Here is a 22,659-nt window from a genome sequence, read left to right on the forward strand (position 1 = left end):
TGCCCCACTCCTCCAGCCCTCCTGGCTAACCCTGGGCACGTCACCCCGGCTCTTCTGGGCCTCCCTTCTCCCTTTGGCAAAATGGGGCCGATGAGGCTTCCCTCCCTGGCAGCAGGGGCAGATGAGAGTTTTGCGGGGCCCAGGGCAGCACGATATCACGGGGCCTCCCCTTGGGAGAAAAAATAGAAAAAAGGGGTCGTCCCCCCTCCATGCCCACTCCTCCAGTAGCCCCACACTGATCATGTGAGCTACCCCTCCTCATCCCCTCTCCTAACACCTCCCTCTACACACCTGCCCTGCCTCTCTCCTCTGGTGCTGGTCCCTCCCCTGCAGAGCTGTGTCTAGACTGGCCAGTTTTTCTGGAAAATCAGCCACTTTTCTGGAAAAACTTGCCAGCTGTCTATACTGGCCGCTTGAAATTCCGCAAAAGCACTGACTTCCTATTGTAAGAAATCAGTGCTTTTTGCGGAAATACTATGCTGCTCGGCTACGTCTACACTGGCCCCTTTTCCGTAAGGGGCATGTAAATTTCACCTATCGTCGTAGGGAAATCCGCGGGGGATTTAAATATCCCCCGCGGCATTTAAATAAAAATGGCCGCCGCTTTTTTCCGGCTTTTAAAAAAGCCGGAAAAGAGCGTCTAGACTGGCCCCGATCCTCCGGAAAAAGCGCCCTTTTCCGGAGGGTCTTATTCTTACTTCAAAGTAAGAATAAGACCCTCCGGAAAAGGGCGCTTTTTCCGGAGGATCGGGGCCAGTCTAGACGCTCTTTTCCGGCTTTTTTAAAAGCCGGAAAAAAGCGGCGGCCATTTTTATTTAAATGCCGCGGGGGATATTTAAATCCCCCGCGGATTTCCCTACGACGATAGGTGAAATTTACATGCCCCTTACGGAAAAGGGGCCAGTGTAGACGTAGCCCTCTAGTTTGGGCAAAAGTCTCTTTTACGCAAAAGGGCCAGTGTAGACAGCGGAGGTTTGTTTTGTTTTGCACAAAAGCACATCTAGATTGGCCACAGACGCTTTTCCACAAAAAGTGCTTTTGCGGAAAAGCGTCTGTGCCAATCTAGACGCTCTGTTCCGAAAATGCTTTTAAAGGAAAACTTTTCCGTTAAAAGCATTTCCGGAAAATCATGCCAATCTAGACGCAGCCCGGGTGTAAAGCGTCAAATTTAAGCATGAATGACAATTCAGAGGTTTCTCTTTCAAGTCTGGTGGTAAAATGCCTTTGAAGGGCTGTATCTAGACTGGCAAGTTTTTCCGCAAAATCATTTGATTTTGCGGAAAAACTTGCCAGCTGTCTATACTGGCTGCTTGAATTACCGCAAGAACACTGACGATCTCATGTAAGATCGTCAGTGTTCTTGTGGAAATACTGTGCTGCTCCCGTTCGGGCAAAAGCCTTTTTGCACACATCATTTGCGCAAGAGGGCCAGTGTAAACAGCACAGTACTGTTTTCCGCAAAAAAGCCCCAATCGCGAAAATGGCGATTGGGGCTTTTTTGTGGAAAACCACGTCTAGATTGGCTCGGACGCTTTTCTGCAAAAAGTGCTTTTGCGGAAAAGCATCCTGCCAATCTAGATGTGCTTTTCTGAAAATACTTTTAATGGAAAACTTTTCCGTTAAAAGCATTTTCGAAAAATCATGCCAGTGTAGACGTAGCCAAGCAGTATGCAGGTAATCAAGTCGTTGAGACAATGCCATGTCTGGTTGAAATGGCAAAACACTGTTTTTCTTTGTGATACTGTCTGATATCCCTTTTGTGTGCATTGATTCTTTGGAGAAGCATCTGAGACGTTTGTCCAGTTATATACATTATCTTACCCATTACAAAGATAGCTTCCCCAATTATCACCTCTAATATCATTAGCTCACAGACATTTACCTCCCCCCTCCCATCTCTCCTCTGTTCTGAAATTTGATTTGTCTTTTTTAAAGGTGTTCACTTTTTTTGATTGTATCCCTTGGCTACGTCTAGACTGGCATGATTTTCCACAAATGCTTTTAACGGAAGGCTGTGACTAAACTGGCCAGTTTTTCTGGAAAATCAGCCGCTTTTCCAGAAAAACTTGCCAGCAGTCTACACTGGCAGCTTAAATTTAGGCAAAAGCACTGACAATCTCACGTAAGATTGTCAGTGTTCTTGCGGAAATACTATGCTGCTCCGGTTCCGGCAAAAGTCCTTTTGTGCAAAACTTTTGAGCAAAAGGGCCAGTGTAGACAGCCCAGATTTGTTTTCCGCAAAAAAGCCCCGATCGTGAAAATGGCGATGGGACTTTTTTGCGGAAAAGTGCGTCTAGGTTGGCACGGATGCTTTTCCACAAAAAGTGCTTTTGGGGGAAAGTGTCCGTGCCAATTTAGATGCTCTTCCAAAAATGCTTTTAACAGAAAACTTTTCCATTAAAAAACTAGACTAAACACAATTGCTACTATTAAAAAAGGTAGCACACTATAAGGTACAACAACATTTTCAAAGAAACACGGGCATCTACAGATCTCTACAAAAACTAATAGATGAGTTCTGTTTTTTCACACCATTGGGTAGCTTCACCAGAGTGAAGCCTCAAAAAATTGAGTATAAACTCATAAATGTTCCTCTCCACGGAAATCTTTAGAAAAAGGCAAAAGATTTATACAATTTGAAGAGAAACCAGAGTATACTGCAGTTGCTGCAGAGGTGCAGCCAGAAAAACGGCATCTGTTTCTCAACTCACGGTGGCTACATCGGACCATCTGCAAATCCCCACCCCTTCTGCAGCCTGTTGCTCTGCCGTGCTGATAGCCCGAGTTTTGCATGGGAGCCAGGGGCTTTAGGAGCAAATTCTGCCCCATGGACGCGGATGGCGAATCACTGTGCGCAATGCATCGTGGGTATGTAAATGAGCACCCTGGGTACACCCGAGCGCGTGGAGGAGCCCAGATCTCCGAGCTGCGGCTGCAGCCCCTAGCTCGCTGTCGTGGGCCGGGCTGGGCAGCTGCTGCCGGTCCCACCGCTGTTCCGGGCGCTGAGGGGCTTGTGCCTCGGCCTCCTCTGCCCTTGGTGCCGGCTCTCCCGGCTGCCCCTGAGCACTGCTGGCCAAAGGAGGCAGCAAGGCAGGAGAGGGGGGAGGAGCAAGTCCCGCTGAGACCGACAGCTCGGGCTCAAGCCTCCAGCCCCAGCACAAAACCTTCAGCCAGGCCCATGTGGCTCCCTCCTGCCCCTGCACACGCTCACAGGGGGAAACGTGCCCCATGTTCCATCCCCGCGTCAGGCCTGGGCGACGGGCTCAGCCTTCCAGCAGCCCACAGGGCCTGTGAGGGATGGACTGAGAGCAGGGCCCCACTGACACCCCCTGTCCTGCCCCACTGGTCCGTGTGCGGCGCTGGCACGGGACAGGCAGGAACGGCAGCCGGGGAGAAAGCAGCTTGGACTGACGGGCAAGTCTCACTTGCTGACCAGACTCCCAGGCCCTGGGCTATGGGGCCAGCCCCCCTGTGGGTCAGAGCCCCCTGGCCACAATGCTACTCTAGGGGCCTGGTTCCAGGGCCACCTAATCCCAGGGCCTGGGGGGCTGGAGGCCTTTACCCTGGAGTCTCAGAGCTCCCCCAGTGTCGGCTGCCGCTGGTCTGAATGGTGCTAGATGCTCCTGCTCCCCTCCCAGCAGGCTGGCCCTGCGCAGGCTCTGTGCTCGCTGGAGCCTCCTCCTGCCAGGTCCCCGGCCTGCTCCCTGCAAAGCCTCAGCCTGGCTCCTTTCCTGCCCTCTGCTTGCAGGGCCCCTGGAAATGGCTCCGGGCGGATCCCGGAGCCCCAGCATTGGGTGCAGCACTGCTGGGCCCCCGGAGCCCGGGCTGCAGCCAGGAGGGGGAATCTCCCGCAGGGCCGGTGGGATGTAGAAAGCTGCTCCCTGGGAACCTTTCCCATGGCAGCACCCCCAGCCTGGACAGCCCCTGCCCGGCCCAGCCCCCACCCCAGGGTGTGCAGCATTTGGGGGGGCAGGTAGGAGAGACCCCCCTCCCCTTCCCAGAGAGCAGACCCCCCAGGGCTGCAGAGGGAGGATCTGGCCCAGGGCTGCTCTCAGCAGAGGGGGCTGTGATCCCAGCCTGGGGCCAGGGAAGCTGCTACCAGCTCGTGCGGGGCGGGGAGAGCCATCCCAGAGAGGGTGGGGAGGGGGATCAAGAGGGGTGGGGGCAGATAAGAGAGGTGAAGGGGAACAGGGACGTGTGAGGTGGGGGCAGGAAGGGGAGGCAGGAGGTGCTGAAGGGAGGTTGGATGGATCATGCCAGTCAGGGGGTGGCTGGGAGCAGGGGTGCAATGGAGGGAAACTTGGGGGGGTCACAGGAAGGGAAAGGGGGCAGAGGAGGTTGGGGGAGCAAGAGCAGCCTGGCTGGGGGAGGGGGAGACACAGGGCAGGGCTTGTACAGAAGGAAGGGGGGAGATACAATAGCAGCTCCCCCACCCCCATGGGGCAGGAGGGGAGGGCAGAGGTGACTGGTGGTGCCACTTGGGGGCACCAACTCCTCTGCCCCTGACAAAATTTCTAAAGTTTATAACCAGGGTGTCCCAAATGCCCCCTGCCTCTATGGGTGCCTCTCCCTGCGCCCCTCCCTCTGCAGGCTCCAGTCCCCCCGGGGGAGGAGCTGCCCCCTCCAGCAGCCTGAGGGGAATTTTTTCTGTGAATTTTTTTAAGTGTAGATATCTGCAAACACTGATCTGTTAGGGACCGGAAACAGTTTATTTCCTTTCGCAGATTTGTTATTTGCATAATGGATATGCAGATATGTAAATATAATGTTACTGGTCTGGCAAAAGTTTGTGAATGGGTTTGGCCATCTATGGTATAAAAAAAAAAGATTTGGAAACACTGGCCTGATCCATGGGGGCTGGCCAAATGCAAGGCAGGGAAAACACTAGGGCTCTGTCTACACTCACAGATTCTTGCGTGAGAAAAATGCAAATGAGGCTAAGCGTCGAATATCGCTGAGCCTCATTTGCATACCTAATGAGCTGCAATTTTTGCAGAAGAGGCTCTTGCTCCAGAAGGAGCTGTCTACACTGCCCCTTCTTGTGCAAGAAAAACCCTCTCGTGCAAGGCCTCTACGACGATTATTTTCAGGAATAGTGGCATTGCAAAAGAGGGGATTTCTTGCACATGAAGGGGCAGTGTAGATAGCTCTCTCTGGTGCAAGAACCTCTTCTACAAAAATGGCAGCTCATTAGGTATGCAAATGAGGCTCCATTATATTCTAAACTTAGGCTCATTTGCATATTTCTAGTGCAAGAAGCAGGGAATGTAGACATAGCCTAGGTGAAGGTGGTGGTGGGGGGGGTATTTTCCCCACCAGGCCTTTGTCCCTCGGAATCCCTGGGGACGTTGGGTTTTGTCTTGTTTGGTTTCCATTTTCCCTGCTTCCCTCCTCACTGGCGGGGAGAGGGCGGCTCTCTCACCCTTTCGGTGGGAAGCCCTGGCACAGAGATGGGACAGGAAGATGCTCTGAGAGCGAGTCTCTGGGCTATTTGGGAGAGAGAACTTGCACACGTCTGCCCTTTCATCTGTCACCAGGATGGCTGTGTGCTTAAGGCGTTGGACTTAAAATCCAATAGATGTTTGTCTGCGTGGGTTCAAACCCCACTCCTGGTAGCTTCCTGTTTTGGACAGACATCCATCTGGATGGTGATTTGCCCTGCTATGGACTGGACTTCATCTCTGAAGGTCCCTTTGGCTATGTCTGGTGGCATGTGTAAGATGTGCTTTTGTGCAAGAGGATCTATACTCTCCTGTGCAAGAAAGCTCTGATGGCCATTTTAGCTATAGGTCTTTCTTGCACAAGAAACCCTTGTCCCGCATCCACACTGCCCTCTTGCACAAGAGGACTTACACCTGTTAGAAAAGAGCGTAGCTCTTGCGCAAGAAGCCCTTTCTTACCACGCTTTACTGTAAAACTTCTTGCACAAGAGCGAGTGGGCAGTGTGGACGCTCTGCGGAAGAACGGCCCTTCTTGCACAATAACCCGCTGGTGTAGACACAGCCAATCAGTGCGGACATAGCCTTCCAGTTCTAGTCCCAGTTCTGATTGGCTGAGCTGGGAGGAAGTCACAGGGAGGAGACTCAGGACTTCCTTGTTCTCCTTAAGTCCCAGCAAATGAGCCAGAACCAATCGACTGCTCGGGGAATTGTTCTGTTTCTTGCCAGTGGTTGTCTCTGAGCAGCTCCTGAGTCTCTCTGTGTCCCGGTGCTTCTAACCCACTGGCTGAGCCATCCCTAGGCTGGGCTGTGGGGCTGTATCTCACTGGAGGTCACGTTATTCTGATCAGTCAGGGTGTGAAACTCCAAACTGAGGGGGACTTTCAGCATCTGGGTCCTGTGCCCAGCGCTGCCCCAGACTGGCTGTGTGAGGTCAGACAAGGCCCTTTGCCTTTCTCAGCCTTTGTCCCTCCCTCTTATCAGTTGGGGGGAACAATCCCCTCCTGCCTGCCCCATGGCAGAGGAGTGTGTGAGAGTGTTGCTAGCAGTAGTGAGTACTAGGAGGTGTCCTGTCACCTGGGCTCCATGTAGGGTGGCCAGATGGTTTCTACAAAAATACCAGAGACACTTGACATGACGTCACAATCGACATTATTGTTATTTAGAAAATACCGGACATTTCTATTTTCTCAGTTTGTTTCCTGATCAGAAAGCTCAAATGCTGGACTATCTGGTTCAAAACCGGAGACCTGGTAACCCAGCTCCATGTCAGCAGGGACACGCAGTTGAACACCTCCCCCCATATGCTGGCCCAGCCTTGTGCCTGCTGGTGGGGCTGACTCCCCCCACATCAGTGGAGCTTCCTGCCCCTGTGCTGCTGCAGCAACTGCCAGTCTGCCCGCACCCAGGCCTGGCAGCCATGTCGTCTGGGGGCAAGAGCAGGGAGAACGGCGCCTTCCTAGCCCAGCCCGGCCCCCCCATCCCATCGCTGAGGGAACTTTCCCCAATGCCAGCCCCATGCTCAAGGGCTTTGTAAAAGGGCCAGGCCAAAGTAGCTCCCTCCTTGCTCCTACTGAGCCTCTGCCAGAGCTGCCCCTACTCAGGCTCTGCCTTGTCACCAGACAGACCCTGCTCTGCTCCAGCCCCCTCCCTCTGTCTGAGTCACTCCTGGAGCTGGGGGACTAGACAGCTGCTGTCCTATGGGATGTGGCACTTCTTGGGGAACCATCTCTCAGTTCCCATGGGAAAAAATCAAGCCACTGGTTCCCAAACAACCCTCAGAAGGTCACAGTTCTATACCCCTGATGGGACTTGAACCCACAACCCCTGGCTCTAGAGGAGAGTGACTTGTCCATTAGGCCAGTGGGGCCAAACAAGAAACAATGAGAAGTGACAGAAATTCCCTGTCCCAAAGGCTCACCCGTTACAGTGGCTGGGCAGACGCGTCCTTCCTCTCTACCCCACCAGACACGTCTGCAGCCCCTGGCAGGGAGGCGGCTGGGCAGGTTGCTGGCAGAGCTGAGCCCGGGCTGGCAGCAGTGCAGGCTGGTCGGCCACAGCCCTGGGAGAGCAGCTGGGGGGCTCGGCTGGGGGGCAACGGTCCCGTGTGCTCTGCTGCTCACTGGCGAGCTGGCTGCCCAAGTGCCCACACAGACGCTTCTTCAATCTCCACCCCCCTCAGCCACCCACTCCCAGCCTCTTCCAGCACAGCCTGCCCCCCCCCCCCACAGGGCTTCCACAGGGGCCTCTGTCCCAGGGGGAATGGGGAGCCCCTGCCCCCGGCACCCACTCACCCTGCTGCTGCTCCCCCCAGAGCAGAGGATTCACCCGGCACAAGTAAGTGCCTCTGTTCCCCCTGACCCCGGCTGCTGGGTTCCCTCCTGTTTAGCTGCCTGGCCCCAGGTAAGGTCACATGAGACTGCTCATATCACCCCCTCAGCACGGAGCCCTGGGCAGCCGCCCTGCTCGCTCAGGTCTCAGGCTGGCAGGGCCTGCAGGGATACTGGATTTGAATTACAAGGTGTTGGAGCAGTTTATTAAAAGGCTTCTTCCTTGGCAGGGGCATTGTGCTTTTGGATTGGCTGTTTCTTGGATGACTTGGTTCTTGCACATGCAGCTGGGCTTTAGCAAATCAGAACGATGCGAGTCGTGAGCAACCCAGCGCCTCTGGACATGGGAGTGGAGTAAAAAGTACAATATTGTCTAAAAAAACCCAACTTGATTAAACGTCAAAATGTGACAAAAATAAATTACTTGAGTAAAGTACAAATACCCAAAAAAGGTCTTGAGCAGTGTAATCAAGTATTTCTACTTAGTTACTTTTCACCTCTGCCCGGCATGCAGGGGTTCTTGGCCCCTTGCCGGTCCGTGGACTGGCAGTTTGTTACCACTGACTTAGAGGAGCTCCAGGACCTGCAGTTTCAGGAAGAAACAGCAGGACATGGCCGCCAGGCCGGGGTGTGGGCAGACTGGCAGTTGCTGCAGCAAGTCAGGGGCAGGAGGCCCCACTGATGGGGGGAGGCAGCCCCACCACCAGACACAAGGCTGGGCCAGCATATGCGGGGAGCTGTTCGACTGTGTTTCCCTGCTGACATGGAGCTGGGTTGCCAGATGTTCAGTTTTGAACCAGACAGTCCAGGATTTGAGCTTTCTGTTCAGGAAACAAACTGAGAAAATAGAAATAGAAATGACCGGAATTTTCTAAATAATAATAACAATAATGTCGATTGTGGTGTCATGTCAAGTGTTTCTGGTATTTTTGTAGAAACCATTTGGCAGCCCTATAGGGAGCCCAGGTGACAGGACACCTCCTAGTACTCAGTGCTGCTAGCGACACCCTCAGACAGCTCCCCCCACCATGGGACAGGCAGGAGGGGGACAGAAGGAGGGACAAAGCCTAAGGGCCTTGTCTGACCTCACACAGCCAGCCTGGGGCAGCGCTGGGAACAGGACCCCTATGCCCTGACTATGAAACTCTCCCTCAGTCTGGAGTTTCACACCCTGACAGATCAGAATAAAGTATCTCAAAGGAACTACAGCCACAGCCCAGCCTAGGGATGGTTCAGAAGCACAAAAACACAGAGAGACACTCACTGGCGAGAAGCAGAACAATTCCCCAAGCAGTGGATTGGTTCATTTGCTGGGACTTAAGTCCTGCTTCTCCTCCTGATGACTGGCCCCTGCTCAGCCAGTCAGAACTGAAACTCTAATCACAGAGCACTAGAGCTGGCAGGGACCTTCACAGGTGAATTCCAGTCCCCTGCCCTCATAGCAGGGCAAAGCACCCTCCATATCAATGTCTCTCCAAAGCAGGGAGCTACCAGGAGTGGGGTTTGAACCCACACAGACAAATGTCTATTGAATCTTAAGTCCAACACCTTAACCACTCGGCCATCCTGGTAGTGCTGGGGAGAGCAGAAGGGTGAAAGGTCTCTCTCCAAACAGCCTAGGGACTCGCTCTCAGCGCATCTGTCCATCCCATCCCTGTGCCAGGGCTTCCCACCGTGAGGGTGAGAGAACCGCCCCCTCCCTACAGCGAGGAGTGAAGCAGGGAAAAGGGAAACCAAACAAGACAAAACCCAACGTCCCCAGGGATTCCGAGGGACAGAGGCCTGGTGGGGAAAATACCCCCCCCCTTCACCCAGTGTTTTCCCTGCCTTGCATTCAGCCAGCCCCCAGGGATCAGGCCAGTGTTTCCAGCCTTTGTGTTTATCTACCATTGACAGGCAAACCCATTCACAAACGTGTGCCAGACCAATAACATTATATTTACATATCTGCATATACATTATGCAAATAACAAATATGCAAATATGGAAATAAACTGTTGCCAGTCCCTAACAGATCAGTGTTTGCAGATATCTACACTTAAAAAAAAATCATGGAAGAAATTCCCCTCAGGCTGCTGGAGGGGGCAGCTCCTCCCCCGGGGGACTGGAGCCTGCAGAGGGAGGGGCGCAGGGAGAGGCACCCACTGAGACGGGGCATTTGGGACGCCCTGGTTATAAACTTGAGAAATTCTGTTGGGGGCAGAGGAGTTGGTGCCCTCAAGTGCCACCACCAGTCACCTCTGCCCTTCCCCCTCCCCGCCCGATGGGGTGGGGGAGCTGCCTTTGTATCTCCCTCCTCTCCTTCTGTACAAGCCCTGCCCTGTGTCTCCCCCTCCCCAGCCAGGCTGCTGGGGCTTGAGGCTTAAGCCCGAGCTGTCGGCCTCAGCGGGACTTGTTCCTCCCCCCTCTCCTGCCTTGCTGCCTCCTTTGCCCAGCAGCGCTCAGGGGCAGCCGGGGGAGCCGGCACCAAGGGCAGAGGAGGCCGAGGCACAAGCCCCTCAGAGGGGACAGGCCTGAGGCCTCTGGCTTGCCCAGGCTCACGCCAAGGGGCTTTCTATGGTGCTGGGCGGGGGAGGGAGGCCAGGCCCAGGCCGGTGGGAGAAGGGGCAGCGCCTGCCAGGGCAGCAAGGGGAGCTGCAGGGAGCGAGACGCGGCGTTTCTGCCTGGATCACTCAAGGGTCCTTCTGCGGGTGAAGCGCCTGTGACACCCCTGTGCTGCTGGGTTCCTCTGCCCCTTCCTGGGAGGCCGTCCCCATGGGGGGCTCTTGCCCTGGCACTCGTCCAAGGGCCACCTGGGCAAAGCAGCCTGCCCCAGGCACCTTCCATAGCTCAGCTGGCAGAGCAGAGCCCTGTAGCGGGTGCTCAGCAAGTGTCCTAGAGTTGCTGATTCAACTCCAGCTGAAAGGAGAGATTCTTCTCCCTCCCCTGGCTGCAGGCCCGGCCTTAGGAGGTGCCCTAGAGGTTTGGTTTAGTGAGGCTTAGCTAGACTTGCTAAATCAAGCTCTGGAAGATGGATTGCAGCAGCAATCTCCACCTGAGTGAAGACATGGCCTAATGGTGCAATTAGTTAGATGCCGACACTAACAGCCCCACTGCTGGTGACTCACAGAGGCTACATCAACACTAGAACTTTTCTCCTTAAAAAAATATGTTAATGAGGGACTCAATTGCATGAGTCATGATCTCATTTGTAGATTTTCTACCAATGGGATTGTTGTGCAAAAACAAGCCGTGAGAACATTTTTTTTGCACAAAGCCCCCATTTTTCACAAGATTCTTATGCTCTCCCAAAAGAGGTATCCTGATCTTGCAGAAAAAGGGGGTTTTACACAAAAAGAAAACTTCCACACTGCTTGTTTTTGCACAGCAACTCCAGCACAAAATCAGTTTGCCAGAAAATATGCAAATAAGATCATGACTCATGCAAATGAGACCCTCGTTAGCACCTTTTTTGCTGAGAAAATTCGTAGGGTAGCCATAGCCGGAGATTCTGGTGCTGATCATGCAATAGAAGCACATTATGTTTAAACAGCTGCCGTATGAATGTACCTGAAAGTCACAAGGATCAATGATCTGTGTGAAAGGCAGGTGGCCAGTAATTAGAGCCCCATGTATGTTGTGTGCACAAGGGAAGGTAGGAATGTGCGCCAGGCAGTCTGATAATGGTGTTTAGTGTGTGTTTGTAACAGGCTCCTGCCCATCTCCGGTAGATTTGGGCACCTCCTCCACCAATTGCAATACACACTAGGCCATTCCTCCCCAGCTGGGTCTGGTTCTTGTTCTTCTGCACAGCACAGCCCGTGGAGACCAGGGACCTGCCATTGGGCTTCCAAATCACACCCTTGTTGAATGGATGGAAACAGAAACACAGCGGGTTTGAGCTGGCTCCATCCGAGGGACGGGTTTTCCTGGTTTATGGGCATTGGCACAGGACAGCAGTAAGGGTTCGTATTCATTTATAGAATCAAAAAAATAGAAAACTAGAATGTAATGGAATTGGAGAAATAAATGTTTCCATTGAATGGTCAGTTGGATTTGAAGTAACGCTCATATAATTTGTAGTCTATCACTGAGCTACTCTCCATGATGTTTGCACTGTTAGGAGTTGAGAAGGGAACAAGAGGTTTTTGCAGCCCACACACGCCTGGGCCTGTCTCCATCACTTCTGCCTCTTCCAGGTGAAGGGAGGCTGCTGAGCCCAGCATCTTTCTCCCCAACCAGGGCCGGCTTTTGGGGAGAGGGAGGGGCCACTGGAGCTGCTTGGTCCCCTGGCTGTGTCCATGGGGAGGTGGCTCTGCTGAAAGCCAGACTGGTTTTCCTATTGTTAGGCAGGACCCTGCAATCCATGTTCTCTCCTGCTTTTGTAGCCTTTGTTGCCTTCTGCAGGTGTCCTTTCTGATGGGACAGGCATGTTCTTCTCAGGGTCTGGGTACCATGTTGCCCTAGGAAGGGGTGTGGCCAAAATACAGGCTTTGCTGTGACCAGGATTTGAACCTGCACAGGAAAATGCCATGGGCTCTTAAGACCAACGCCTCAAGCACTTGGCCATCACAGCTCTAAATAACAGCATGCCAGGGAAACTCATAAATAATCTCAGTGCCCAGGCCTGATGTCACCTGACCCACAGAATTCACTCAGCAAACCATTTCACCGGTCATGCAGGGGAGTCCTGGCTGTTCTGGTCTGAGGCTGGCTTAGAGGGGAGTTCTGCTTCCAGGTCTCCCTCCTCCTTCTTGGTCTTCTTCCTTCCTTTCCTTTTCCCTCCTTCTTCCTCTTCTCATTTCCCTTTTCCTTCTTCTCCCTTGTCTCCTTGGACCCCAGTTTATATAGTGAAAATAGAGTCCTACTTAACAAATTATTTTAATATGATTTTACTAACCAAAGCTAACATACTATTATGATTTACTTAACCAATCATACTCCACCACCTTTGTTGATTTTCCCCCAGCAAAATTAATGATACAGCCGACAGAAACAGTTACAATCCAGACAGCAATCACACAGACAAACAATAGGAAAGTGAAGAGAATAATCATAGAGTTCAAGGGGAAACCTCACAAAGGAGATTCCAGGCAGCCAGGCCATGGGGGTCTCTGAAATTGCCCCTGTTCTGCCTGGCTGTTGCCAAGGTTGCTCTGTGAGGTCACTGCCTCCCAGCCAATAAGCTGAGGTGCTGTAAAAGTTCCTTGTGATGTCACTGCTGCTTTGCAGGCTCATGTCCTGCCACTGGCCAGTCCCTTCACATGTGTGAGCTGCTCCCCCTCACTCAGGGCTGGTTCTGGGGCTCAAGCAGGGAACATCAGAGGCTGCTCAGGGGGCCACATTGCTAGGCCAGGGGCCCTCCTGTGGGGCTGTGAGTGTTGCTGTCCCTGCTGTACAGACAGGGCCATAGAGCCTCAGGAGGCTGCAGCGGTGGGAGACACTTCCCTGGTTTCGGGAGGGAGACGAGACGTCAAGGCCCATGACTCGGAGCCAGCTACAGCTACCCATGGAAAGCTGATTTTCAGAGGGGTGTGATCAGCCCTTCCTGTGTATCTGGCTTCTTCAAAGGGGCTTAATCAGGAGCTAAAAGTTGAAGAAGGGAGATTTAGAAGGGAGAATTTCTTTCCCTGGCACTCTTTGTTGTGTGCCCCAGTGGCCTAATGGACAAGGCACTGGCCTCCTGAGCCAGGGATTGTGGGTTCAAGTCCCATCTGGGGTGATAGTTTCTCTCACTGGCAAAGAGTTTACATTCCTCTAGTCTCTGAAACAATTAGTGTGGATGCTCCACAGTTGCTCTCTCCCTCTCTGCAGAAGTTGTTCAGACCCTGTACTAGCAAATGCTGGTGTAAGATGCAGATCTGAGTGCTAAAAGCCCAGGTATTCAAAGTCAGAATGAAGAGGCACATTTTACTCTAGAAGGCCCAGGAGTGACAGCCTGTGGCAGAGCAGGGTCTGTCTGGAGACAAAGTGGACCTGAGGATGAGAAGGCCCATAAGAGGCAGAGACTCCAGAGCAGGGGGGTGGTTAGTTATTTGGTCTGGTAAAAGGACAGAAAAACCCCAGGCCCTGAGCATGGTGCGGGTGAAGCCCATGGGGCAGTTTGCCTGGTGGGGTTTGCAGCGTGGAGAAGCTGTGAAGCTCTGTGAGTGGATAAGGTCCCTGGCTGAGCTCCGCCACCAGCCTTGTGTGCGACTCAAACTGTCCCTCGTCCCCTTTTGTGTGTCTGTTGCGCTTCCAGCTTCTTTCCTCAGGTATGTTCATCCGGCAAAGACCCCAGCAGGGATCTTGTATCTTCCTTTGTGCAGCTCAGCTGCAGACACAGCCAGGGCTGGAAGGAAATTGCTGCACTTTGGGAGTCAAAGGTGTTGTCTGGGACCACAGAGCAGTTTCACCCAATAGCTTGAGGGGGGCACCATGGCTTAGCTTGCCTTTTTTAAACAGGAGATCCTAGGTTCAACTCCCAGTGGTGCCTTGTTGCTTCCTTTGCTCACATTTTCCCAGGTCCTTCTGGGACACAGAAGAGGCCTCCCCTGGCCACCCATGGAACTGCTGGGCTGACCCAGGGCCTGAAAGGGGCTGTGGCTGCTGCCGACAGGGAAGAAGCTGGGAGGTAAGATGCTGATAGGAAGAGATTCCAGCTGCCTCTTTGCCCTGGGTCTCAGTGCACCATGCCAGCCAGCAGCCACCTTGACCAAATGTCAAACCAGCTGGACTAGCCAGCCCACATCACAGTGAGTCGCTAGTGGCCCTGTCAGAGAAGAGCCATTGGCAGCTGCAGAGACGGCCCTTCAGCTGCCGGACACGCCTTTCTAAAAGGGCTATTTGTGAGCTGTGTTTGGGTTGGCTGGCTAGTAAAGTTGGTTAGTGCATGAAGCTAGTAATACCAAGGTCTTGGGTTCAAGCCCTGTGCTGGCCACAGATATGTTTGCTGTGGTGACTGTTCTATCCCTGTCTCCCTCCTTTAGCTGCCTGCTATGGACAGGGAAACAGAAATAGGCACAAGACTGTGAGCTTTTCAGGAAATAGGCCAGAAAACTGGTAAGAGGAGGCTCCAGCCTGCACAGACCCAGGGGCTAAAAGGGCCTTTGCCTGGCTGGCTTCCCCCAATAGCAGGGAAAACTCTTCTCTTCCCTCTATTGTGGGGCTACTCATGGGCCTGCTGGCTCAGCTGTTTAGAGCTTGATGCTAATAATGCCCAGGTCACGGGTACAAGCCCCATGCTGGCCCCACAACAGCCAAATTAGTTTTGTTTGAGCTGCTCCCCACGAAAAGCGGTGAGAGGGAGCCCTTGGCTGTGGGACCCACTTGTGCCTGTTGTTCAGGGTTAAATAAGATCTCCCCCAGGAGGTCGCCTGTTCCCTTCCCACCTTGCATTGGCTGGGAATCAAATCAAGCAAGGGGCAGCAAACGCCAGGCACCATCATGGTCTGGGCCACAGATAAAGACCCTCTTGGAGCTGTGATCCCAGGAGGAGTCTCTGCAGGCCCTGCAGTCCATGCGGAGGAATGCCGACATTTTTGGCCAAATGGCCAATGGTCTAGCAAAGAAAGGCCACCTCCCTCCTACCCCCGCATCCTACCAAGTCAGAGCCAAGGTCAAGGAATTGTGGCAGGGGTATGTGAGGGAGGAACCACATTACTGTGCATGCTCTCAGAGAGGATGAAGAGCGGTGAGAGGCAACCCACAGCTGCAGAACCCATTTGTGCCTGTTTTTTCAGGGTTCAAATAAAAGCTCAGCAGGTGCTTTGATGCTCCCTCTTTACATTGCATTGGCTGGGAATCAAACCCAGGTCAACTGCTTGGAAGGCAGCTATGCTCACCACTATACCACCAATGCCTGCCTGCAAAGTTCCTGGGAAAATTAGTGAGGAAATCCAACATCTGCCATGAGGTTAGCCAGAGGCGAGAGGGTGCCTGTGTGGTTTGGGTAAAGCAGAACTTCTTAGCTATTAGGCAAAGACGAGAAGTGGTGATGCTTGGGGAGTGGTTGCCCTGCACTCTCCGTGGTGTGAGGAGCCGGGCGGGAGAGGAGTCCCAGAGGTTGTTGGGTGGGAGAGTAGAGTTTATCAGACTTTGGGCTAAGCTCTAGAGCAGCCAAGGGAGAGGTGGGGAAGTGACTTCTGGATACTCTGTGTGGCCCAGGGATGCGGACTAAGAGCGTCCTTGTGTTTTTTGCTGTAAAGTGTTGTTTCTGGGTCCTTTGCCTAAGATCGAGCACTTCTTCCTTTTGGAGAGCCATGTCACAGGCACAACCCCCAGAAACCTCTTCAGGGACACATCACAGGACCAAGCAGGGGGCAGCAAACACCAGGCACTGTCAGTGTCTGGGCCAGAGATAAAGACCCTCTTGGAGCTGTGACCCAAGGGGGAGTCTCTGCAGGCCCGGCAGTCCAGGTGGACGAATGCAGACATTTATAAACATAAAAACATCAGAACGGCCGTACTGGGTCAGATCAAAGGTCCGTCTAGCCCAGTGTCCTGTCTGCCGACAGTGGCCAGCACCAGGTGCCCCGGAGAGGGTGGACCAAAGACAATGATCAAGCGATTTGTCTCCTGCCATCCGTCTCCAGCCCCTGACAAACAGAGGCCAAGGACACCATTTTATCCCCTGGCTAATAGCTTTTATGGACCTAACCTCCATGAAATTATCTAACATATGGCCCAATGGCTGATGGCCTTGCAGAGAAAGGCCACCTCCCCCCTCCTGCATCCTAGACCAAGTCAGACCCAAGGTCAACGAATTGCGGGAGGGGTATGTGAGGGCCCGTGAGGGCAGGTCCCGCTCTGGGGAAGCACTGCAGCACTGTGCATACTGTGAGGAACTGGACCGAATCCCGGGGCGTGGGGAGCCCCTGTCTCCAGGGATAGTTGTGGAGTCTGGGATGGAGACACCTGGGAAGCAGCGGCTGCAGCTTCAGGATGACAACGCTGATGACCTGCAGCGCCAGGAGACGCAGGAGGACTCCCAAATGTCTTCAGACAGCGGGGAGGGAACATCAGGTGAGTGCTGGGAGGTTGCAACACCCAGGACATGTCGACACTTGCAGTCTCCTTCAGGAGAGGGATGCAAATGGAGACATTCAAAATTGTAAATGAAACCGGGATTTAAATATCCCGCGCTCTATTTGCATAATCGCGTCCGGGCGCTGTTTCAAAATACTTTATTTTGAAATAAAAAACACTGTTTAGATGCAGTTATTTGGGGAGAAAACCCTTCTTCCGAAATAACCCTTAAACACTCCCCTCTGGTCTGGACCTAACAGCAGTGTCAGCGTTTGCTAGTCGGGGCTCTGGACAGCACCTGCACAGAGGGAGATGGCAACTGCGGGACGCCCTGGCCAACTGTCCCAATGTCTCACAGCAGAAAAGACAGCAAAAGAGGCCAATGCAAACAGCCCCCTGGCAGCGAGGGAGTCAGCACGTCGGTGGGTGGGGCAGGGAGCTGGGGTCCGAGCTGGGCTCTAACTCACTGGGTGCCCTTGGCCCATTCAGTGAATCTCTCCCTGGCTCTATGGCCCTGTCTGTACAGCAGGGACAGCAACACTCACAGGCCCCGCAGGAGGAGGCTGGTTTGATGCTTCATCCCACAGCCCAGCAAGGAGCCCCCAGGCTCTCCCTGTGCTCAGGGAGCCAGGTTTGCCTTGTGAATTCTGTGGGGCAGGTGAGGTGAGGCCTAGGCACTGGGATTAGTTACCATTTTCTCTGGCCCTGGGGCATTGCTAAGCTCACAGCTGTGGTGGCCAAGTGGTTAAGGTTTTGGACTAGAAGTCCACTAGGGTTTCCCTGTGCAGGTTCAAATCCTGCTCACAGCGAGGCCTGTATTTTGGCCACACCCCTACCCAGGGCAACAAGCTGCACAACCCCTGAGCCACTCTCCCTCTCCCCAGTCAATCCCTTTCTGCGCCTTCCGAGAGAGACAGGGGCCATGGTGCCTCATTATGGGTCCCTGAGCTCTAGGGAAACTCTCAGCTCCTGCAGCCTCTGCCCCTTGCTCAGCACCCCATGGTTCAGTCCTACCCCGGGGGCTGCCCTGCTCTAGAGTGTGATAGGAGTTGAGTGAGAGGATGAAACATCTGGGCCTGCCCCCATAGGTCCATCTATGAAGGGCAGAAATGCTGGGGATATGATGTGGGTCACTCCTCCCGAGGCACACAGCCCCCCCCCCCCCCATCCTGTGTTGGGAGCAAAGGGTCTAGAGAAGTATTGGGGGGGGGGTCTTGTTCTCTGCTCTTTCTCTGCCTTGGACAAAGAATTAGTAACAGAATATTTGTCCAAGTTTATGTACAGACAAAAACTAACTTAAGCATGTTTCTGTGGGGTAGTGATTATCATGTTTGCTTAATGTGCAAAAGGCTCCTGGTTCAAAGCCAAGCAGAAATGGGGGACAGGGAGGTTCTGCTCTGATTTGTGTCTCCCCACAGCCCCTGCTGCTTGGGATAAGCCCAACTCCCAGGCTGAGTAAACCAAGGAACAGCAGGAGCCCTGTCCTAGAAAGGGAGGTAGGGACCAGTGTGTGCATGGCCCAGACAGACAGCCCCAGGCTGGGAGAGCAGAGCTGCCCAACAGCTCTAGTGCTCCTCAGCCCCCAGGAGGGCACATTGGTGCTAACAACAGGCTCATGCGATGCCACATTCCAGCCAGGCCCATACAGAGTGTTTCTTGGGGTGTCACCTGATTTCCTGCAAGTGCAGCCCTTGTACCTGCCCCCTGGAAGAATAGAGCCCCAGGCTGTAGCTCAGCTTTTATTCTACCAGGCAGTTTGTGAGGGCAGCTCTAAACAAACCCATTAACTTGAAATTATTAGCCCCTACTAGCACATGCTAAAGCCTGGGATTGAACCAGGGACCTTTAGATCTTCCGTCTAACGCTCTCCCAATTGAGTTACTTTGGCTGTGGTAAAAGGCCTCTCTGGCCTGTAATTCTCTGTCTGGGATGTTTTGCCGCATGTTGTCATGCCCTGCCCAGGAAGGCCAGACTGGCCTTTCCACAGCGCCCCTCCCCCGCAGCCCAGAGCCAAGGTTCCCTGTAAGCCAGGCCTGGGCAATACAGGCCAGCGGGCTGGATCCAGCCCATGAAGCCACCCAACATGGCAGCAAGAAGCCTCAGGCAGATTCCCTGCTCGCCCTGCCCCCACGCACAGCTGAGAGAAGGGGCTGCTGGGCCCTTTGTGTGTCTCAGCTGTAGAGGAAAAGGCTTCATGCCTGGTCCCTGCTCCAAGCTTGTTTGTGGCCAATGGGAGCTGCCTGCTTGAAGCCCTGGCCAGTCCCCACAAGCTCTTATTCACCCAGGTGTGTGACCTGTATCCCCTGCCCAGGGAAGGGGCTGCCTGAGAAATGTGCTTGGCTGCTGGGAGTGTCTGCCAGTCACAGCCTGCCCCTGGTACCTCAGCCCCTCGGGCCTCCCTGTGATGGAAAAGGGCAAAGACCCAGCAGATTTCATGAGTACAGACAAGGCTGGTTTCCCTGACTGAGAATTGAACCCAGGCCTCAGCAGTGAAAGCGCTGAATCCTAACCACTAGACCACCAGGGACACAGAAACATGGGTCTCTCCTTAACTACACTAGCCTTTCACAGGCCACTTTCTGTCCCCTTCAGTATGCGGGTCCATTTTCCATTGCCCAGAGGGGACAAGAACAGAAACCAAACAGAACAGCAGAACAGCCAGACTGGGCCATGCCAGTTGTGCAACTAGCCCAGGATCCTGTGTCATGACAGCAGCCAATTTCATTGCCCAGTGGGAATCCTCAGGACAGACAGTTATTAAATGATCCCTCCCGTCGCCCATTCCCAGCTCCTGGAATACACCAGCTAGGGACACCTGCTCTGTCCATCCTGGTTAAATGCCTTTGATTATGGCTGCCAGGGATCCCAATGTTGAGTAGCTCTGCATTAAGGGTTCTTATTAATGTCAAGAACCTCAGGCAATGTAAAGCCAGAGTGTGATGGAACTGGAAAGGAAAATGTTTACACTAGAAGGAATTTTTTCCAAGGGGGCACTTGGAGTTGAGACAAGGACCAGTTGATCTGCAGTCAAAGACTCTATCACTGAGCTACACCCCCATAGAAGCGACGAGGAGTCCTGTGGCACCTTATAGACTAACTGAAGTGTAGGAGCATAAGCTTTCGTGGGCAAAGACCCACTTCGTCAGACCCATGCATCTGACGAAGTGGGTCTTTGCCCACGAAAGCTTATGCTCCTACACTTCAGTTAGTCTATAAGGTGCCACAGGACTCCTCGTCGCTTTTGCAGATTCAGACTAACACGGCTACCCCTCTGATACTTGACCCCCATAGAAGTTAGCATCAGCAGCCAATGTTGGGAACTGGGCAGGGAACAAGAGGCTTTTGTGTAACACACAACCCAGGTGCTACCCTTGGGCTTGGTCTGCACACTGAGCAGACGGGTGGGAGGGGTCTGATGCTGTCACATATGCAGGGCAAGTCACTCACCTGGCCCCCAGGGGAGGCGGGGGATTTCTATATTTTAGGAAGGGTCCTGAGTCCTGGCTCCCAGCCACGCACCTTGGCAGAAGGACCAGCGGCCCCTGCACAAAGTGCATTGTGGGAATAAGATAGGGCCACGATAAGGTGGGTGCATAATTGGCTGGATAACCGTAGTCAGAGAGTTGTTGTTAACGGTTCTAAATCCTGCTGGAAAGGGATAACAAGTGGAGTTCCTCAAGGGTCTGTTTTGGGACCCGTACTATTCAATATCTTCATCAATGATGTAGATATTGGGATAGAGAGTACTCTTATTAAGTTTGCAGATGATACCAAACTGGGTGGGGTTGCAACTTCTTTGGAGGATAGGGACATAATTCAAAATGACCTTAGCAAGTTAGAGAAATGGTCAGAGGTAAACAGGATGAGGTTTAATAAGGAGAAATGCAGAGTGCTCCACTTAGGAAGGAACAATCAGTTCCATACATACAAGATGGGAAGCGACTGTCTAGGAAGGAGCATGGCGGAAAGGGATCTAGGGGTCATAGTGGACCACAAGTTGAATATGAGTCAACAGTGTGATGCTGTTGCAAAAAAAGCAAATATGATTCTAGGTTGTATCAACAGGTGTGTTGTAAGCAAAACTCGTGAAGTCATTCTGCCGCTCTATTCTGCACTAGTTAGGCCTCAGCTGGAGTACTGTGTCCAGTTCTGGGCGCCACATTTCAAGAAAGATGTGGAGAAATTGGAAAGGGTACAGAGAAGAGCGACAAGAATGATTAAAGGTTTAGAGAACATGACCTATGAAGCCAGGCTTCATGAACTGGGCTTGTTTAGTTTGGAAAAAAGAAGATTAAGGGGGGACATGATAGCGGTTTTCAAATATCTAAAAGGGTGTCACAAGGAGGAAGGCGAAAATTTGTTCCTCTTGGTTTCTGAGGACAGGACAAGGAGTAATGGGCTTAAAGTGCAGCAGGGGAGGTTTAGATTGGACATTAGGAAAAAATTCCTAACTGTCAGGGTGGTCAAATATTGGAATAAATTGCCAAGGGAGGTGGTGGAATCTCCCTCTCTGGAGATATTTAAGAACAGGTTAGATAGACATCTGTCAGGGATGGTGTAGACGGAGCTTGATCCTGCCTTGAGGGCGGGGGGCTGGACTCGATGACCTCTCGAGGTCCCTTCCAGTCCTATTATTCTATGATTCTATGATTCTAAGAGTTGGGGCAGCAGGAAAGGGGCCAGCCCCTCAGCACCAGGGCACAGGCAGGAGAAGATGGGAGTGAATCCTGCTACCTCTGCCATGGCCTGGCCCAGGAGGGCTGGGGTCTAGCAGCTTTTCACCCCAGTTTTGTGGGAGGCCAGGTAGGAAGGGGCCTCTGGAGGCTCATAGCCCCCTGGCCTGCTGTGTCTGTGGAAAGGGGGGAAGAGGACACATACCTCTCGCTGGGGAACAGGGCGCATGGATCCCACTCGTTCCTGCAGAAAATGAAACAGGCTGAGCATTTTGCAGAGACCAGGCCAGAGCCCTTCTCCTGTCCCTGGAGAGATGGAAATGGGTCCGTTCCTTGTGGGGAAAGAAGTGGGTGTGTCGGGAGTGGGGTTCGAGTTCGAACCTCTCCACAGACCAGAACCCCACATTAGGGGCAAGAAAGAGTCTTGAGTCAGGCAGTGGAGAACACTTGGCTCCTATTATGGTGTGATGGGATACTAGGAAATGTTTCACACAGAGCTTGGCTAGCTCAGTTGGTAGAGCATGAGACTCTTAATCTCAGGGTCATGGGTTCAAGCCCCATGCTGGGTGGTTCTGTTCCTTAACTCACTTTCACAGTCTGTGAGCAATTGGCTCTCAGTTTTCATCAGGGTTTTAGAAAGAAAAAGTCTAGTCCTGGGGTCCAGCTTTAGTAGAACCAGAGAGAGAACCAACTGAAATTTCCATCTTCTGAGGAGAAGGGAAGAGGATTTTCTTCTCCTCAGTTCTAGCCACATCAGCCCAGGGAGGAGAAAAAATAACCCTCCACCCGCTGATTGTCCCCTGCACCTTCTGGCGCAAGAGCCTCTTCCACAACAATGGTGGCTCATTAGATATGCAAATGAGGCTCACCCTCTCCCTTGGCCACTTGCCGCTGCTCCTACCAGCCGCCCACCAGCCACTCCCTCCAGCCACCCCATCCATGCTGCTGTGGGTGCCAGTGTCTCACCACACTGTGAAATCAGACCAGAGACGGACACTGTCAGGAAACACTCATATGGGAAACGCTCCTCTGGATGCTGGGCCCACCAGAGCCCTGTGCCGCTGCCATCTGCCATCCATGGACATCTTCCCATTGCAGAGCCCACGCCGAGCCAGACTGTGACTAGACAGCCCCTCTCTGGGCACCCAGGGGCTACGTCGACACTGCAGGTTTCTTGCTCAAGAATGGCCGTTCTTGTGCATAAACTTGAGGAGCATCTACACTGCACGCGCG

The 22,659-nt window shown here is 53.1% G+C and overlaps 9 non-coding genes across 9 annotated transcripts; 4 read left to right on the forward strand and 5 right to left on the reverse strand.

The window, feature by feature from the left end:
* Window positions 1-2,540: 2,540 nt before the first annotated feature.
* LOC142821681 (U5 spliceosomal RNA) lies at window positions 2,541-2,656 on the reverse strand. Its single transcript, XR_012898370.1, has one exon. It is a non-coding gene; the product is annotated as a U5 spliceosomal RNA (small nuclear RNA).
* A 2,876-nt stretch (window positions 2,657-5,532) lies between these two features.
* On the forward strand, window positions 5,533-5,615 carry TRNAL-UAA (transfer RNA leucine (anticodon UAA)). Its single transcript has one exon. It is a non-coding gene; the product is annotated as a tRNA-Leu (tRNA).
* A 3,641-nt stretch (window positions 5,616-9,256) lies between these two features.
* On the reverse strand, window positions 9,257-9,339 carry TRNAL-UAA (transfer RNA leucine (anticodon UAA)). The gene has a single exon. It is a non-coding gene; the product is annotated as a tRNA-Leu (tRNA).
* Window positions 9,340-13,396: 4,057 nt separating this feature from the next.
* Window positions 13,397-13,469, forward strand: TRNAR-CCU (transfer RNA arginine (anticodon CCU)). Its single transcript has one exon. It is a non-coding gene; the product is annotated as a tRNA-Arg (tRNA).
* Window positions 13,470-15,515: 2,046 nt separating this feature from the next.
* TRNAG-UCC (transfer RNA glycine (anticodon UCC)) lies at window positions 15,516-15,587 on the reverse strand. Its single transcript has one exon. It is a non-coding gene; the product is annotated as a tRNA-Gly (tRNA).
* Window positions 15,588-17,480: 1,893 nt separating this feature from the next.
* On the forward strand, window positions 17,481-17,562 carry TRNAS-AGA (transfer RNA serine (anticodon AGA)). Its single transcript has one exon. It is a non-coding gene; the product is annotated as a tRNA-Ser (tRNA).
* A 1,006-nt stretch (window positions 17,563-18,568) lies between these two features.
* Window positions 18,569-18,641, reverse strand: TRNAF-GAA (transfer RNA phenylalanine (anticodon GAA)). The gene has a single exon. It is a non-coding gene; the product is annotated as a tRNA-Phe (tRNA).
* Window positions 18,642-19,208: 567 nt separating this feature from the next.
* Window positions 19,209-19,280, reverse strand: TRNAE-UUC (transfer RNA glutamic acid (anticodon UUC)). Its single transcript has one exon. It is a non-coding gene; the product is annotated as a tRNA-Glu (tRNA).
* A 2,642-nt stretch (window positions 19,281-21,922) lies between these two features.
* TRNAK-CUU (transfer RNA lysine (anticodon CUU)) lies at window positions 21,923-21,995 on the forward strand. The gene has a single exon. It is a non-coding gene; the product is annotated as a tRNA-Lys (tRNA).
* Window positions 21,996-22,659: the final 664 nt, after the last annotated feature.

The sequence above is a fragment of the Pelodiscus sinensis genome, chromosome 31 (genome assembly GCF_049634645.1).
Source record: "Pelodiscus sinensis isolate JC-2024 chromosome 31, ASM4963464v1, whole genome shotgun sequence".
Classification (NCBI taxonomy): domain Eukaryota; kingdom Metazoa; phylum Chordata; order Testudines; family Trionychidae; genus Pelodiscus; species Pelodiscus sinensis.